The 19,094-nt window shown below is 40.1% G+C and overlaps 1 protein-coding gene across 10 annotated transcripts in view; it reads right to left on the bottom strand.

Moving 5' to 3' along the window:
• The window catches only part of osbp2b (oxysterol binding protein 2b), a 331,588-nt gene that overhangs the window by 199,795 nt on the left and 112,699 nt on the right, over window positions 1–19,094 (bottom strand). Inside the window, exon 1 of one of the 10 annotated variants that reach the window (XM_072587178.1) lies at window positions 6,088–6,224. The exons of 8 other annotated variants lie outside the window; for them this stretch is intronic. The gene's annotated coding sequence lies outside the window, so the exon portion shown is untranslated. Of the gene's footprint in view, window positions 1–6,087; window positions 6,225–19,094 lie in introns of those variants that run through there. One more of the 10 variants, XM_072587180.1, reaches the window with a different exon arrangement.

Genomic DNA, 19,094 nt, shown 5'->3' with positions numbered 1-19,094 from the left:
AAAGAGCCCCCACATGTGTATGTCATTTAATAAAATCCTCTGATGGTCTTACATGTTTTTGAATGTGTAAACTAGATGCCTGTAAGTCTGCACTGGTTCCTTGGTAATAAATTCAGGTGTACTTCATCTAGTATTCCAGATAGTATCCTCTAAAAGGCTGGGCTTGGAACACAATGATAGTGCTTCTGACTCCAGACCAGATGGTCCAGTGTTCAAATCAAGGCAGACTTAGGAAGCTTTATCTCACCTCAATTTCAAAGGACTCTTGTGGTGCAGTGGTAGTGTCCCTACCCCTGAACCAAGAGACCCAGATTCAAGTCCCACTTAATCCACAGGTGTGTAGTAACATCTCTGAACAGATTGATTAGAAAAATAGGTTAAATTTTTAAAACCTCACCTAAGATGCTTTTGGAAATAATGAAGTCAACATGACTTTTATATAGCACCTTTCATTGCCTCCAGAACATTTCAAAGTGCTTTACAGCCAATTAAGTATATTTTTCTTAAAGGGTCGTCACTGATGTAGAAAACAGGGCAGTCAATCTGCACACAGCAATAAGATAATGTCCACTTAAATATTTTACTGATGGGGTCTGAGGTATAATATTGGCCTGAACGCAGCTCTGCTCATCTTCATTGTTTCTGGGATCTTTTACACTTATCCAGCAGAATAGTGGGTGTCTTAGTTTAATGTCCCTTCCAAAAGACAACTAAAACTGAATACACCTGGTGACAGAGGAGCCTGGGACAAGAATATATAGTCAGAAAAAAATCATTACAAGAGGTTCCTCAATCCCTCGGGAACTGGGACAGTCACAGAAAATTCAAGGATAGTACATTCACTCAGGGGGAAATTAAAAAAAAGAGGTATTTTGCATTCCCTTAGAAAATTTCAATATTTCTTAACTTTAATATAACACAAGAGGTGTGTCAATGAGTTTACCAGAACTGACTTGTGATGGAGTAATACACTCCTTTGGTCATTTTGCTTTCTACTTCATTAAATTTGTGAGCTACAAAACAATAAAATTCACAATGGAAGCTGTGAAACCACTGAGTCAAATGAACAAGAATTCGGTGGCACTGGGTAGGTACATTGCATTACATCAATGTCACTGAACACAGTGACATCATAGACAAGTGTATCCATGTATTATTGAAACATCGGTAGAATGTGTCGACAGGATAGATGTCAAGATGATGTTTCCACTGGTGGAGAAATCTCGAATTAGAGGTCATAGTTACAGAATAAGGAGACACACATTTAAAACTAAAATGTGAAGGAATTTATTCTCTCATGTGGCAGTGAATGTGTGGAATTTTATGCCCCGGTGTTGTGGCAGCTAGATTATGAGAAGTATTTAGGGAGGAGGTGGATTGTTTGAAATACTGGAGAGTTGAAAGCAATGATGAACTGGCACAAAAGAGGAGTTGAGGCCTACAGCAGGTCAGCCATGTTGTTTTAGAATGGTGAGGCAAGCTTGAGGAGCTGAATAGCCTACTCCTGCTCCTAGTTCTTATGCTTTTATTATATGTTGATGTAACAACATTGCATTAGAAAGTTAGAATGTCTTTTAGTACCTATCTCACGGATATGGATGCATTAATATTTGTTTATTCAATTGATAATCAGGCACTTCAGCAGTTCCTTGTCCTTAAGCTTGTTTTAGGGATATGGATAAATTACTATCATATTTTAAAAAAAAGCTTTATTGTAAGAATATAGGTCAATATGACCTGTAATCTGCTTTCATCACTTTCCAGGTAAATGTATTTGCTCCATGGAGATGGTGTCCTAGAGTGATGAATAACACATTCCTTATAACCATTTAGCATAACTTCTACCTTAGCCACCATCAAGTAGCAGGTGAAACACTGTCCTACTCCATCATTTGATTGCAGACTCCAATTAATGTCTCGCTTTGTGTTTCTTTTCTTTGTTTCTGTCAACTTCTTTACCTTACACTTTAGGAAAAGCTGAAAGATCACTTGAGCCTTAAAACTAAGTGCCATTCCTCTCCTTTAAACTGAATGTAGATGGATGAAAATTGCAATTCATATCAAATTGAATCCCATGTGCTCGAAGCTATATCAAGGGTATGTACAATTATATTGATGACCTTGCCAAAGGAAAGTTATAACTCTAAATATTTAGCTAGACTTATATTAGCTCATAACAATTCAACTAACACACAAGCATCACTCCAATCACATCATTCTTGAAACATCTACATGTAATTCAATACCAATTTAACATTTCACTCAAGATATATTCATTTCATTCAAAATTAACAAGCACAGAAGTGTTCATTATGCAAACTATAGAATGACTGTACAGGGGGAAGAAGGACTATGTTAGCCTATTACTCCTGAGAACATTGTTCCAAGTCTAGTTCCTATTAATAACAGCCTTTTACATGATAGGAAGACTCATGACTGAAGAACTCTCAGATAGAGAGAAATAGGTAGTTTTGACCCTTGGTGTGATTTAGAGTGCCAGCCAGAATGTTGTTGTCTATCTGATGTCAGGGTGAAAGACAGAAAACATCCTGTGGAAAAGGATGGGCAAACCTGATTTTCGCCCAAGTGAGGACCAACAACATTGGCAACATTTGAGGATCTGGAAAGAAGGTTTGAAAAGAAAATAAGGCAAGTATTCTTGAAAATACTATGAGAGATTATTTAAATGAAACTTGTAGTACTTAAAGGAATAGACATGATGGATGCAGTTAAAATGTTTCCATTTGAAGGGAGTCTAGAATCATGGGGCATAATTTGAAAATATGGAAGATCCCATTTAGCACCGAGATAAAGAGAAATGCTTTGACAAAGAGGGTTGTGAACCTTTTAAACTTTCTACCTCAGAGGGAGGTGGAGTCTCAGCATTTGAGAATGTTTACAAGGTAGAGATTGATAGATTTATGATGCCAAGATATTGGGAATAGTGTGGGTAAAACGGTTGATTAGCCATGATCATATTAAATAGCAGCAGACTTGATAGCCTGAATAGCCTGTTTCTATATATGTTCAATGAAGGAAGTATTCATTTCGTCTTACCCAATAGATAAAATTCATAATACAAGATGATATGAGCGAACACTTTAAAAAAAGTCTAATTAGAGACTGTGGCACATATAGACTGTGTTTGATTAGTTTATAGAAATGTTTTTGATAGAATCGCTGAGTAACAAGGGAGTGTAATATTTGATGCATATGTGGGTTCTCAGAGTTAAGATTTTAACTTACAACCCTTGTTATAAAAACTGAAATTTCCAGGGACTTGGGTGCAATTCATTTCAAGTGGGAACTGGAAGCAGACATTAACACAGTAGCAGCTAAACTAACATTCTCTTTCCTTTGAACCCTAAGAATTTTGATGCTTCTCCATTTGATTGAAGTTAACTACATTTATAATATAGAGGTCATACTTAACTGAGTGCCATGAATCTTTTTATAACAAGATTCTGGATTAAACTGTTTGTTTACTAAATGACTGCTGAGAGGAACTAATCTTATAACTTCAAACACTCTGGTAATATGAAGTAAATGAGTTCGTCGTCAGGACACTATGGAGTGAATTGCATACACTATAAGGCATCAAATAACTGGTATCATTAAAACTCTGTAACTGTTTAATAGTGAACATGGTTATGTATCCAGTTTGTTTATCTTCTTGTTAGTCTCCAAATGATCCTTTCCATTATAGTCCCAGATAAATGATGTATTTTGCATTGATAATTTAACACATCCCATTATCAAAACTTTCACTTACAGCCCACGATATGTGACATTCACCCTCACTCTGGCAACAGATATAATAAATTCAAAAGATATGAATTTGCATTAATCTCTAGATTTATAAGAGATGCCTTCAGGGCCCTCATGACTCAGTGGTAGGGTCCCTACCTCTGAACCAGAAGACTGTCAAGTTCCCCATCTGCTCCAGAAGAAGTTAAAACAGGTTTGAGCAGGTTGATTATATGTAACGATAAGGAATGCTTGTGTCTCTGTGGGAAGTTCATAAGCAAGTTCAGGGTTGGATTTTTTAACCACCTTCTGCAGAGATTTTGATCAATCTGGAGAAGGTTAGGAATAATAGTTAAGGAGGGATGAAGTTCACAACATTCACAAATTTCCCCATTTCCTGGTGGGTGAATCTATAATCATGACGTAGCCAAATTACATTTTGAGAGAAAGCAATGGTTTCCACCTTTCATCACTGCCCAGGTCTAGTTGGGGGTTATCTGTTTGGCCACAGCATTCCAAACTGGACTGAGTGGGACAATAAGTGTATTTTGGAAGAGACGATGCAAACCTTTTTATAAGTTGTCATGCACAGACCTCATCAGCAACAGAAGCAATTCATTAGAAAGAAGTGTGTCACCATCTCTATCTGCCAACACTGCCATAGATTCCACCCCCAGCCTTTTCCCTTCCTTCACTCACCAGCCATCCACCTTGGCTCTCATCCCCAGAATGGTGCAAACTTTCATTCTAGGACTGGTAAGGCACGCTGGCATGAGCTAAGAGGCCCCCTAATAAATGTGGAGGATCCCGAGACTGGAAATACTGCTGTAGTCACTGAGGCAGACCTAGAGCAGGCAAATTCTCAAGATACACTCTACCAGCAAAATCAAGCCTCCACCTCTGCTGATTTTATCTGATTGGCAATTAGGAACCACAAATGTCCTGTATTTCTGATACACATAAGTACAGGGCTCCTCTGCTGCAGTGGTATTGTTCCTACCTCTGTCCCAGAAGGCCTAGCTTTAAGGTCCACCTACTCCAGAGACATATCATAACATCTCTAAAAAGGGTAATAACAATCCCTATAAATATGTAAGAGCTACAGCACAGATCCCAAGTCACTTCGCTCAATTAGACAGTTTGGCACTTAACAACCTCAGAAGGAAATAATCAACACTAACTTGACTTAGTCCTACATTCCTTCAACTATTAAGCCTGGAAGAGAATTTTATAATTTTATCTTGCTCTCTGTTGAAGTCTCTTACTTATAATCTTCTATCGATGTAGCTACACTTTAAACTCCTCCACGAGCACAAATACCAGAAAGGAAAGCCAGTAAAACTGTTGAATACAGGCCCAACACATTGTTTCTTCTTCCATTATGACTAGCATATTAATTTCCAAACATTGCTGCTTTTTTCCATCTGGGTAGTTGGTTTCAGTTAACTATGTCCCATAATATGCATTGTTCTGGTTTTAAACAAAACTCAAGTCCATCCTTGCATTTTAGTATCATAGGATCATTATAGCATCAAACGTGTTTAAGACAGCATCCACCGAATCTATATTGTAGCTTATCTTAGACCCAGATAATACTAAACAAGAACTGTCCCAATATAATAACACTCCATAAACACACCCTTGACAAAGGCAAATTCAGTAAAATAGATTGTCTCACTTCGATTTCAGCAGCAGGAAGAGAACCCCAGTTTTTAGCTGTAGGAGAGAGAGAGAGAGAGAGAGAGAGAGAGAGAGAGGGAGAGGGAGAGGGAGAGGGAGAGGGAGAGGGGGAGAGGGAGAGGGAGAGGGAGAGGGAGAGGGAAGCTTTCACAATCTCAATAGCTACTAAAAGCTAAAAGTAAAATTCTGCTTCTGTGGGATCTTGACCCCACCCATTCAGGCTGCTTCTATTGTTCCAACTTTCAAAGCTCCAAGACCTCACAAGCTGTTTATTACCTTACTGACTTGAAGCAGACTGCTCAACCTCTCTTCAGTAAAAAAAGGACAAAATATACCTCTTAAAGCCATAGTATCACCACACTAATTATTAAGGCAATTCCTATCCTTATCACCATCCCTCAAGCTTCTCCAGTCGTCTCCCTAATATACCTTGTCAAAGCTTTCCTGAGATCCATATATATTACATCAACTCCATTTACCCGAATTTCCACATCTGTTACGTCTTCAGGAGATGTTACAGTCTGTATCTTTGTGGCCCCTACCTATGATTATATTTTATTTATCTAGATACAGAATAATTTTATCCTTAAATATTTCAAAACAAAAATTCCTTGTCACAGTATCAATCAATTTCAGTTGCAAAGGTAGCACTGAACCAACCTGAAGGGGCAGGTAATCCCCTAACTTCTACGACAATCTTGTCGCATAGTTGGTGTAGTCCAACATCAATGTTCTGGATGCCATCATGCTGGATCCACAGGTTACTCTGATGGCCTTATATAATGCTTATCGATATTGTCTTCCATTAAGAGAAATCTGGTTGACGAACAAAGACCGATATACAGGATGTCCTCAAAACTCAAAGCAGTGACAAAAAGTATGCCCAAAGTAGTGCTTCAACTGGACTGTTAATTGTATCTTAATTGAGTGTTTAATAATGTTCAGGTCATAGGGATTAATTTGTCAAAGCAGAGCATGTAGATGATAATTTTGATTGTTGATAAAAGTTTGTAATATCTATCTTTGTGAAGAAAAAACTGAAGTGGAAAATTTAGGTTTCGATTCTAATCTCAATCTTTTGACATTTTACAACAAAACTAGGTAATGCCAAACCTGAAGACTGGAGCAGGAAGGGAAGATGAAGGAAAGAGATGAGTTATACAGTTGAAATCCTGGGGGAAAAAATTGAAGTAGCATAGGAGATGGAATATTCAGTCAAGTTTGAAAAAAGGGAGGGAGAATAGTTGATAGTAAGATATATTAAGGAAAAGTAGAAGTAATGGGTTTTGGAGTATCGACTAAATAGAAACAAAGAAGTTATGAATCCAAACATTATTAGTTAATATTATATAACCCATCATCTCTAACACAGCCCTAAAACAAACAAGCTGGACTGTTCTTCCATGTACACAATTAACGTTGACAGAATTCAGAAAAATAAGACTTTGTGGGTTACAGCATCAAGTGGCCTCTATTTGGAATATTAATTGGCAGCAACACAAACACATACATCATTTCTTGTCTGATGCAGCAACAATAGCTTCCAATACAATCACTTTATACCCTCTGCCAATCCAGCTCTTCAGTAACTGTTATTTCCATAGTTGAAATTTCATTAAATCTGCAAGAATATTCTGGAAAAGGAAGGGATAGTTCTTGATGTCTGCATGCCCCAACATAAGCCATGCATTTCCAGCAGTGTAAAAAATCTCGAGTATAGTGTAGCATCAATCAAGGTCTGGAAACAATTTCACCTTATTTTATGAATTTTTAAATGGGTATCTCACAATAGACACAACTTTGATCCCAGCAGCGACAAACAATCACCTTTCACAAAATACTTGATTATTGCACCATGTAATGACTCTTCTAATTTCCCCATTCCCAATTCTGACCAATATTCTACTCACCCCTTTTCTTCAAAAAAAAGGCTTTCTGCTTTTGTGAGTTGCTCCTACATGTAGATTATACAGGACAACAATTTGGCTATGTAAACTACAAAGGGAAAAAGCGACAGGCTCTTTATGAAGCATCCGTTCTCTGCTAAGGATTACAAGAGGTCACTGCAACGAGACCATTTGTATTTTGAAAATGAGAGAGTATCAACAGCAGAAACTAAGCACATGTTGTGCAACTGGGACTCTGCATTACTAAAACTAGGCTAACAACAACCAGCTCCCTGTTTGAAGTGACACAAACATGCTTCCTGTTTATTAATATTCTGACATTTGTCCTCATTAAATACAAATGGCAAAGGGAGGTACATAACAATAAAGGTATCTAACCATATCCCTCAGTGAGATTAGTCTGAAAATAATTAAGCTATTCTTTCGTTCTTGGATTTAGGAGGTATTAATAATTCACATTTAGTTAGTTTTTTTTAACGTGGGGATTGGGGAAGGGTGCTAGTGGAAATAGAGGATTGGTGCTTCACACGTGTACTCTCTCCTTGATGTGCAAACTCTTGTGTTTTATTCGGTGAAGCATTTTAAAAAGATTGTTCATCCAGGGTGTGTGGGTGTCATAGGCTGGGCCAACATTTATAGCAGATCCCTCGTTGTCCATGAGAAGGTGGTAGTGAGGTGTCTTCCTGAACCTCTGCAGTCCAGTTAGTATACATACACCCACAATGAAGTAAGGGAGGGAGGTTCCAGGATGTTAACACAGCAACATTGAAGAAAGAGCAATATATTTCAGGTCAAGATGGTGAGTGCCTTGGAGGGAACTTGCAGGTGCTGTTCCCAAGTATCTGGTGCCCTTGACCTTCTCAATGGTCATTGATGGGTTTGGCAGGAGTCCTTTGTGAATTTCTGCACCTTGTAGATAGTATACTCTGTTGATATCGAGCATCAGTGGTGGAGGGAGTGAGTTTTTGTGGATGCAATGCCAGTTGTGGACTTGAAGGATTCTGAGCCTCTGACCTGCTCTTACAGCCATTGTATTTATATTGTGAGTCCAGTTCGGTTTGTGGACAATGGTAACTCCCAGGATGTTAATAGTGGGGGATACATTGATGGTATAACATCATTGAGTATCAAGGGGCAACGGTTAGATTCTCTAATGTTGGAGATGGCCATTACGTAAAACTTATGTGGCACAAATGGTATTTGCCACTTTTTAGCCCAAACCTGAAAACTGTCCAGATTCTGTTGCATTTGGACATAGCCTGTTTCAATACTCGAGGATTTGCAAATGGTGTTGAACATTTCACAATCATTGGTAAACATCCCCATTTCTGACTGTATAATGGAAAGCAGGTCATTGATAAAGCAACTTAAGATGGTTAGGTGAAGAACACTACTCCTGAGAGTTGTCCTTGAGCTGAGTTGACTGATCTCCAACAACCACCATCCTTTCTTCAGGTAAGACACTAACCAGAAGGGAGTCCCCCCCCATGCTACCACCCTCAACCCCGCCAATTCCCAATGACTCAAGTTTGCATGGGCTTCCTCATGCCACACTCAGTCAAATGCAATCTTGATGTCAAGAAAGTGCTGATTTTTTAAAAAAGATTTTTTTAACTTCTCGATGACTAAGACTAAAATCGTGAGTCAGGAAGGATAGTTTATTTTTATATACAAGGTGCAATTGAGAGCTTATTCTTTATGGGCTTAATGTCACTGAGGGCATTTAAGAGACACAGCGTGATGGTAGATTGAGAGAAGTGGTTACACAGCAGATAGATGGGTGATTGTCATGAAAGGTAAGAAGCTAGTTTAGAAGTCTCATGTGGCCACTCTGCTCTCAACCAGATATTCTATTTTAGATGGTAGGTTGAAAGAACCTTGGGTAACAAGGGATGTGGAGTATATAGTCAAAAGGAAGAAGGAAGCTTACTTAAGAGCAAGGAGGCAAGGATCAGACAGGGCTCTAGAGGGTTACAAGGTAGCCAGGAAGGAACTGAAGAATGGATTCAGGAGAACTCAAAGGCAGCATGGAAAAGCTTTAGCAAGTAGATTATGGAAAACTCCAAGGCATTCTACACTTACATGAGGAACAACAGGATAGCCAGTGTGAGGGTTGGGCCAATCACGGATAGTGGAGGGAACTTGCGCCTGGGGTTGGAGGTAGTAGGAAGTGACTTACCTTAATGAATATTTTGCTTCAGCATTCACTACTGAGAGGGACCTTGACATTTCTGAGGACAGACTGAAACAGACTGATATGCTTGAACAGGTTGATGTTAAGAATCAGGATATGCTGAAAATGTTGAAAAACGCAAGGATAGGTAAGTCCCCTGGGCCAACAGGATATATGCTAAGTTAGCACAGGAAGGTAGGGAAGAGATTGTTGTGCCTTTGGTGATGACCTTTGCATCCTCACTGTCCACTGGAGTAGCGCTAGATGATTGCAGGGTGGCAAATGTTATTCCCTTATTCAAGAAAGGGAATAGGGGTATTATTGGTAGGTAAATTGTGGTAGGTAAATTATTGGAGAGGACTCTGAGAGACAGGATTTATGATTACTTAGAAAACCGTAGTTTGATTAGAGATAGTCAGCATGGCTTTGTGAGGGCAGGTCATGCCTCACAAACGTTATTGAATTCTTTGAGGATGTGACAAAACACATTGATGAAGGTGGAGCAGTGGATCTGGTCATTACCTAGAACTTATGTGGCAAGGCATTTGATAAGGTTCCCCATGGTAAGGAGCAATGGGATACAGGGAAATTTGTCTGGGTATGGAATTGCTGGCCCATAGAAGACAAAGGGTGGTGATAGATGGAAAGCATTCAGCCTGAAGCTCGGTGACCAATGGTGTTCCGCAGGGATCGGTTCTGGGACCTCTGCTCTTTGTGATTTTTATAATGACTTGGATGAGAAAGTGGAAGGGTGGATTAGTAAGTTTGCCGATGACATAAAGGTTGGTGGAGTTGTGGATAGTGTGGAGGGCTGTTGTAGGTTACAATGGGACATTGACAGTATGCAGAACTGGGCTGATAAGTGGCAGATGGAGTTCAACCTGGAAAAGTGTGAAGTGACTTACTTTGAAAGATCAAATTTGAATGCAGAATACAGGGTTAAAGGTAGGATTTTTGGCAGTGTGGAGGAACAGAGGGATCTTGTGGTCCATGTCCACGTTGTTAAGAGGTGTACAAGATGATGAGATGCATAGATAGAGTGAATAACCAGAGACTTTTTCTCAGGGCGGAAATGGCTATCATGAGGGGGCATCTTACAGAAGGATAAAAGGTTGGCACAACATCAAGGGCCAAAGGGCCTGTACTGTGCTGAACTGTTCTAACTACTGTTAAAGGCGATAGTTTTTCAGAGGAAACTAGAAGTGGCAGCCAGATCTTGGGAACTAAGAATGTTAAGCAGGGTTTGTCAAGGTTTAAAAGAATTATTGTTATAGGATACTCTCAGGAGTGAATGTGAATCTAGAATAGAATGTTGCTTTCCTGATGCCAGGATTAAGTACATCTCAAAATGTTTGAAGCATCTTGTCAAAGAGGAGAATGAGATGTCGGAAGTTGGGGTTATACACATTGGTAGGAACAACGTAGTTAGGGCAAATGCCAGGCTTTGCAGGGTGAATATAAGAGGTTCGGCAGAAGATTTAAAAGAAAACCTAAAAAGTAGTAATCTCTGGGATACTCCCACTGCCAGGCTCTAATGAGAGAAAAGATAAAGGTATCGGTGAGATAAATCAATGGCTGAAGAGATGGTGCAATGTGCAGGCATACAGATTCTTGGATCATTTGGGATCTCTTCTGACATGGAAAGACCTATTGGAAAGGGATGGGTTTCATCTGACTTGGAAATATCTTGGCGGGGGGATTTGCTAATTTTATTTTGGGACCCTGTAAACTATTAGATATGTGGTGTAGGGGGCTCCTAAGTAGCAGTTAAAAGAGAAAGACAGATGAGGATGTTTCTGAATCAGAAAAGAGCAAGTTAGTTAGTAAGGACACACTGCAGCAAGTTAGAGAACGAGCTAACTGAAGAATTATACTACATTTATTTCATTCTGAGGGGTCTTACAAGCAAGGCTGATGAACTCAGGACATGTTTTGGATCACAGGACTGGGATATCATAGCTATTACAGAAACTTGGCTGAGGGAAGGACAGGACTGGCAGCTCAATGTTTCAGGTCTTAGATGTTATACAAAGGATAGAAAGGGAGGCAAGAGAGAAAGGGGAGTCGCATTTTTGATTAAGGAAAACATCATTACTGTAATTAGAGAGGATATTTCTGAGGGATCATCCAGTGAAAATGTATGGGTTGAAATTAGAAATAAAGAAGGGATGATCTTTTGAAGGGATGTACTATAGGCGCCCAATAGTCAGAGTGAAATTGTGGAGCAAATACACAGAGAGATCTCAGACATGTAAGAATAATAGGGTTGTAATCATAGGGGATTTTAATTTTCCAAATATTGACTAAGACTGCCATAATGTTAAAAGTTTGGATGGAGAGGAATTTGTTAAATATGTTCCAGAAAATTTTAGTTACCGATATGTAAACGTTCCCACTACAGAAGCAGCAGAACCTGACTGTCTCGAGAAAGACGGCAGAGCAAGTAACTGAAGTGTTACTAAGGGGAAGCTTTGGGGTTAGTGATCATAATCCTATTAGTTTTAAAATAGTTATGGACAAGGATAAGCCTTCCATAAAAATAAAAACTCTTAACCGGAATAAGGAAAATTTTAATGGTAGGAGTGAAAAACTTTCAAAAGTTGATTGGAGTAGACTGTACTTAGGTAAAATGGGAGCCTTTCAAATTGAGTAGCGAGATTTCAGAGGCATTATGTTCTTGTTGGAGTGAAAGGAAAGGCTGGTAATATTAAGGAACAATGGATGCATAAAGGTATTGAGGCTCTAGTCAAAAATATGAAAGAATCATATATCAGATATAGACAACTGGGATCAAATGAATCATTTTTTTAATATTCATTCACGGGATCAGGGCAAAGCTGCCAGGCCAGCATTTATTGCACATTCCTAATTGCCCATTGGGTAGTAAAGAGCCAACCACATTGCCGTGGGTCTGGAGTCAGATGTAGGTCAAACCAGGTAGGGATTTCTGAAGAAAGGTTATGCCCAAACTGTTGACTTCTCCACCTCCAGATACTGCCTGGCTTAGATTACATTAGATTCCCTACAGTGTGGAAACAGGCCCTTCGGCCCAACAAGTCCATACCAATCCTCCGAAGAGTAACCCACCCAAACCTATTTCCCTCTGACTAATGCACCTAACACTATAGGCAATTTAGCTTGGCCAATTCACCTGGCCTGCACATCTTTGGAGTGTGGGAGGAAACCAGAGCAAACCCACACAGACACAGAGAGAATGTGCAAACTCCACACAGACAGTCGCCCAAGGCTGGAATCAAACCTGGGTCCCTGGTGCTGTGAGGCAGCAGTGCTAACAACTGAGCCACCATGCCACCACGGCTTGCTGTGTTCTTCCAGCCTCCTGATTGTCTACCTTGGATTTCAGCATCTACAGTTTTTCTGGTCTCAGACCAGGTAAGGATGGCAGTTTCCTTCCCCAAAGTGAGCCAGATGGATTGAAGAGTTTACTTGAAGAGTATAGAGAGTGCGGGGGAATTAATAAAAGGGATTCACAAAAGGCAAAGAGGGGATATATGAGATAGACTTGGCAGAAAAGGTGAAGGATAATCCAAAGAGATTCCATAAGTACGTTAAGAGTAAAAGAGCAACTAGAGAGAGAGAGAGAGAGAGACAGAGAGAGAGGAGGGACCTTAAATATCAACAAGGCTGTCTGTGTGTTGAACCTGAGGAGATAGGAGAGGTATTCAATGAATATTTCCCATCAGCTTTTACTGTGGAGAATTTTGAAAACAGTTCACATTGCAGAACAGGAAATCTTGTAAAGTCTTACAAAATATGAAGGTGGATAAATCTCCAGTTCTTGATCAAGTGTATTCCAGGACATTATCAGAAGTTATAGAGGAAATTGAAGGGCCCCTAGCAGAAATATATGTGTCATCTATAACCATGGGAGAGGTGCCAGAGGACTGGAGGGTAGCTAATATTTAGCTAATAAAATAGTCTTTATTTAAGAAAGGCTATAAGGAGAAACGTGGGAACTATAGACATCGGTGATGGGCAAGTTGCTGGAGGTGATTCTGAAAGATAGTATTTACATGCATTCAGAGAGGCAAGGAATGATTAGAGATAGTCAGCATGGTTTTTGTGTGAGGAATATAGTGTCGCTCAACCTAGAGTGAGTTTTTTGAGGAAGTAACCAAAATGATTGATATGGGCAGAGAGGTAGATGTTGTTTACTTGGACTTTAGTAAAGTATTTGTTAATGTTCCACATGGTAGACTAATTAGTAATGTTAAATCATAAGGGATTCAGGGTGAGCTTGCCAACTGGATACCAAATTGGTCTTATGGCACGAGTCAGAGGATGGTGGTGGAAGTTGTTTTTCAGACTGGAGGCCTGTCACCAGCAGTGTTCCACAGAGCTCGGTACTGGGTCCATTTTTGTTTGTCATTTACATAAATGATTTAGATGAGAACATAGGAGGAGGATGGTTAGTAAGTTTGCGGATGATACCAAAATTGGTGGCATAGTGGAGAGTGAGGAAGGTTATCTAAGATTACGAAGAGATCTTGATCAATTGGGTCAACGGGCTGAGGAATAACAGATGGAGATTAATCTGGATAAAAGCGAGGTATTGCATTTTGGTAAAACAAACAAGGACAGGACTTATACAATTAGTGGTAGGGGCCTGGTAGTGTTGTAGAACAAAGAGACATCAGGGTTCAGGTACATAATTCTTTGAAATGTCCATCATGAATAGACAGGGGATATATTAACATAATATTTAGCATGCCTGCTTCATTGCTCTGACCTTTGAGTATAAGAGTTGGGACATCATGTTGAGGTTATATAGGACTTTGGTGAGGCCTCTTCTGGAATACTGTGTGCAATTCTGGTCGCCCTACTGTAGGAAAGATATTATCAAATTGGAGAGGATTCAGAAAAAGACTTTCCAGCACATTGCCAGGAGTGAGGGGTTTGAATTACAAAAACAGGCTGGGGCGTTTTTCACTGGAGCGAAACAGGTTTGAGGGGTGACCTCAGAGGTTTTATAAAATCATTTCAGGCATAGATAAGGTGACTAGCAAAGGTTTTTTTTCCCCCTAACATGGGGAGAGTTCACAACTTGTGTGCATATTTTGAATGTGAGAGGAGAAAGATTTAGAAAGAACAGGAGGGGCAGTTTTTTTTAAACAAAGAGTGGTTATTTTGTGGAATGAACTGCCAGAGGATGTGGTGAATGCAGGTACAATTACAATGTTTAAAAGATGTTTTGATGAATACATGAATAGGAAAGTTTTGGACAGATTTGGGATAAATGCAGGCAGGTGGCACTAGTTTAGTTTGGGAACATGGTTGGCATGGACTAAAGGGTCTGTTTCCATGCTGTATGACATTGACTCTATGACAGTTACTCTCACCTGACCTCCAGAATTCAGTTCTTCATTCATGTTTGAATCAAGGCTGTAGTGAAATTAGGAGTTGAATAGCTGTGGTTGAATTAGCAGGGACTGCTGTGCAAATACTTTTTGATAGCACTGTTATTGAAACCTGTCATCATTTTATCAATGAACTGATGGGGCAGCAATTGGGTTGATTTGTCCTACTTTTTGGTTAAAGGATATACCTGGGTAATTTTCCACATTGTTGTCAGATAGCATTTGGAAAAGCATGGCCTAATTAGGGAGTGTCAGCATGGCTTTGAGCAGGGCAGGTCATATCTTACTAATTTGATTGAATTTTTCGAGGAGGTGACAAAGATGATCGATGAGAGTAGAGCAGTGCATGTCGACTACATAGATTTTAGAAGGGCTTTTGACAAGGACCCTCATAGTAGGCTCATCTAAAGATTAAGATGTATGAGATCCACACTGACTTGGTGGTGTGGATTCAGAATTGGTTTGCTCATAGAAGGCGAAGGGTAATGGTGGAAGGTTATTTTTCAGACTGGAGGTCCGCGATTAGTGGTGTTCTGCAGGGATCCATACTGGGAGCTCTGATGTTGTGATATATACAAATGGCTTGGATGAAAATGTAGATGGATGGGTTAGTAAGCTTGCAGATGGTACAAAGATCGGTGGAATTGTGGAGAGTGGAGAAGGTTGTCATGTTACAGAGGGATATAGATCAGTTGCAGATATGGGCAGAGAAATGGCAGATGGAGTTTAATGCACGTAAGTGTGAGGTGCAGCAATTTGCGAGACCAAATGTTATGGAAAAGTTTACTGTTCATGGCAGGATCCTGAACAGCACTGCTGTACAGAGGGATGTTGGGATTCAAGTCCATAACTCCCTGAAATTGTCCACTCAAATAGATAGGGTGGTAAAGACCAAGGGCAGGCAGAAGGAAATAATTTTATTTGGCATCATGTTTGGCACAACGTCGTGGGCCAAACAGCCCATTTATGTGCTGTACAGTTCTGTGTTCTGTGTTCGAGAGGCTAGTTTTCTGGCTAGCGGTGTCGCATGTTCTGGAGCATATATCTTCAGTAAGATTGTCCAAATGGTGCAGCCAAACACCAGCTGACCAGTTATGTGGTGGTGACCAATTTCTCATTGAAACATTTCCCACAAAATTTAACATAGCATCGCGACAGTGTGGTAACAGGACTTTTGACCCAACAGGTCCACACTGACCTGCTGAAGAATAACCCACCCAGACCTGTTCCCCTACCTATTATCCTATATTTACCCAACTTACGCACCTAACCTTCACATCCCTGAACACTATGGCCTATTCGCCTAACATGCACATCTCTGCAGACCTTTGGAACATCTTACTTTCAAGTTCAAGGGCATGATTTTAAGTACTGTATGCGTATATTCCAACACTGGAATCTATACTGATGGTGGCCATATCCTCTGGCACACACAGTATTGACTGCTTAGATTAGCTATGGAGAAGTAAATGATATTCTGATGGTATTATCACTTGTCCATTCATCCAAGATCCAGAAAATGTTCTGAGGACCTTGGTACGACTCCCACCATGTCAGATGGTGGAGTCTGAATTCAACAATAATCTGGGAATAACAGTCTGACGATGGTCATGAAATCATTGCCATCTATCAGGAAAAATCCATCTAGTTCATTAACGTCCTTTAGGGAAGGAAATCAGCTCTCTGTACCTGGCCTATCGAGGGAAGGCACAGTGGCTCAGTGGTTAGCACTGGCTACCTCACAGCACAAGGGACCCAGGTTCGATTCCCGCTTCGGGCGACTGTCTGTGTGGAGTTTGCACATTCTGCGTGGGTTTCCTCCAGGTGCTCTGGTTTCCTCCCACAATCCAAAGGTGTGCAGGTCAGATGAATTGGCCATGCGAAGTTGCCCATAGTGTTAGGTGCATTAGTCAGGGGTAAATAATGGGTCTGGGTGGGTTATTCTTTGGATGGTCGGTGTGGACTTTTTGGGTCAAAAAGGGCCTGTTTCCACGCTGTAGGGAACCACAGTGTTGTGGGCAGCACGGTGGCACAGTGGTTAGCACTGCTGCCTCACAGCGCCGGAGACCCGGGTTCAATTCCCACCTCAGGCGACTGACTGTGTGGAGTTTGCACGTTCTCCCCGTGTCTGCGTGGGTTTCCTCCGGGTGCTCCGTGTTAGGTAAGGGGTAGATGTAGATGTAGATGTAGGGGTATGGGTGGGTTACGCTTCGGCGGGGCGGTGTGGACTTGTTGGGCCGAAGGGCCTGTTTCCACACTGTAAGTAATCTAATCTAATCTAATCTACATGTGACGCCAGACCCACAACACTGTGGTTGATTCCTAACTGCTCTCTGGGCAATTAGGAATGAGCAATAAATGCAAGTCTAGCTAGTAATGCCTACATCCCATGAATGAATTTTAAAAATGACTATAGAATTCATCTTTTCAAACTATATTGTAAAGAATAATTGCAATTATTTCTGTAGATTATATAATTCTTCCAAAATAGATATTAATTTTATAATTATTTTCTATTCTTGATGCAACATTAATCTATCTAAAATTAAATAACTCAATATTACAGTGCAAACAAAATTGGAAATTCAGGAATAAGTTGTACAGCAATGATAATTGCATGAATAATGATTATACCAGTGGGTGTTGACTCATCCATTACAGTGGAGGTGAAATGCTCTTTCAGTAACCCAACACTGCCTACAGAGCACTGATCCATGACACATGCTATTTACCAGTTCCTGATAATCATACTTCAGAATGTAGGCAATACAAATGCCTGTTTATTATGTGATTTCTACGGCCAACTGATCAGAAATAAGTTATCACTGTGCTTTTATTGGACAAGTTTGGAAATGGTCTAAAACAATGAACTGATTGAAACGTATAGGCTTATGAAAGGACTGGACACTCTGGCAGGAGGGAACATATTTCCGTTGATGGGGGAGTGCCAAACCAGAGGACACAACTTAAAAATACGGGGTAGACCATTTAGGACAGAGATGAGGAGAAACTACTTCACCCAGAGAGTGGTGGCTGTGTGGAATGCTCTGCCCCAGAGGGCAGTGGAGGCCCAGTCTCTGGATTCATTTAAGAAAGAATTGGATAGAGCTCTTAAAGATAGTGGAGTCAAGGGGTATGGAGATAAGGCTGGAACAGGATACTGATTAGGAATGATCAGCCATGATCATATTGAATGGCGGTGCAGGCTCGAAGGGCAGAATGGCCTACTCCTGCATCTATTGTCTATTGTCTATTGTATTGTCTATTGTCTAACTGCTGATGCTGGAGATCAGAAACAAACAAAAACAGAAATTGCTGGAGAAACTCTGTAGAACTGGCAGCATCAAAAGAAAGGTCACTTGTTAATTCTATTTTCTCTTCACAGATGCTGTCAGACCTGCTGAGTTTCTCCAGCAATTTCAGTTTTGGTTAGTAATTTTTTCTTGGCAAAAAGATTAAATGTTTATTCCAGGATCTCACAGCCTTCCTGTCACCTGGCAGTGGCAATTTATTCCAGAGGGAGTTTACTATAAAGAATTTTGCTATCAAGTAGTTCAGGGTGTAACACAAAGGTTTAGTTGCCAATCTAGTCTCATCTCCAGGAACCTGCTTATGCTGTCGGCTGAGGGAAGGGCAGTTCTAAAGAACCTACAAAATTGTAGGAAGCAAACGCAGCATTGTGACATTGATGTTTCTGCTCGACTAATTGCATTGTTTCCTACTCCAGAATTCAAGAATATTTAGTCCTGCTAGACTAGTAAATACTAATGATTTTTAGAAAGAAATTATAAATCATCTTTGAAAGGAGTTCCATACATCTAAATTTGTTAGCTTTCAGCAGTTGAAAGTTATTGAAGTTGTATTCTGTCTAAATAATAAGTGACTTTTTAAAAGTAATTATGAGCAGCTGCACTTATTTATCCTGGGAATGGAACCGGAGCCAAAAGAAAAAAAAACTGAGTCACTGCCACATCAACAAATGACACATCCCAGAGTCTCAAAGATGTAAGCAACAGAAGTTGCAGAAATTGAGCCAGCAATGAATAAGTGAATGCCAAATGGATATTTTTAAATATTTCCTCTCAAATTAAAATGGAATATTAAGAGTGCATGCTTTTATAGTCATATATCAAAACAGCACCATGACTTTTAGCATGAATAACTTAAGACTATGAGATATAGGAACAGAATTAGCACATCAGGTCTGCT

This window comes from Chiloscyllium punctatum, chromosome 17 (assembly GCF_047496795.1).
Source record: "Chiloscyllium punctatum isolate Juve2018m chromosome 17, sChiPun1.3, whole genome shotgun sequence".
Classification (NCBI taxonomy): Eukaryota; Metazoa; Chordata; class Chondrichthyes; order Orectolobiformes; family Hemiscylliidae; genus Chiloscyllium; species Chiloscyllium punctatum.
The sequence above is the reverse complement of the archived record's forward strand: the minus strand, read 5'-3'. Positions and strand labels throughout refer to the sequence as shown.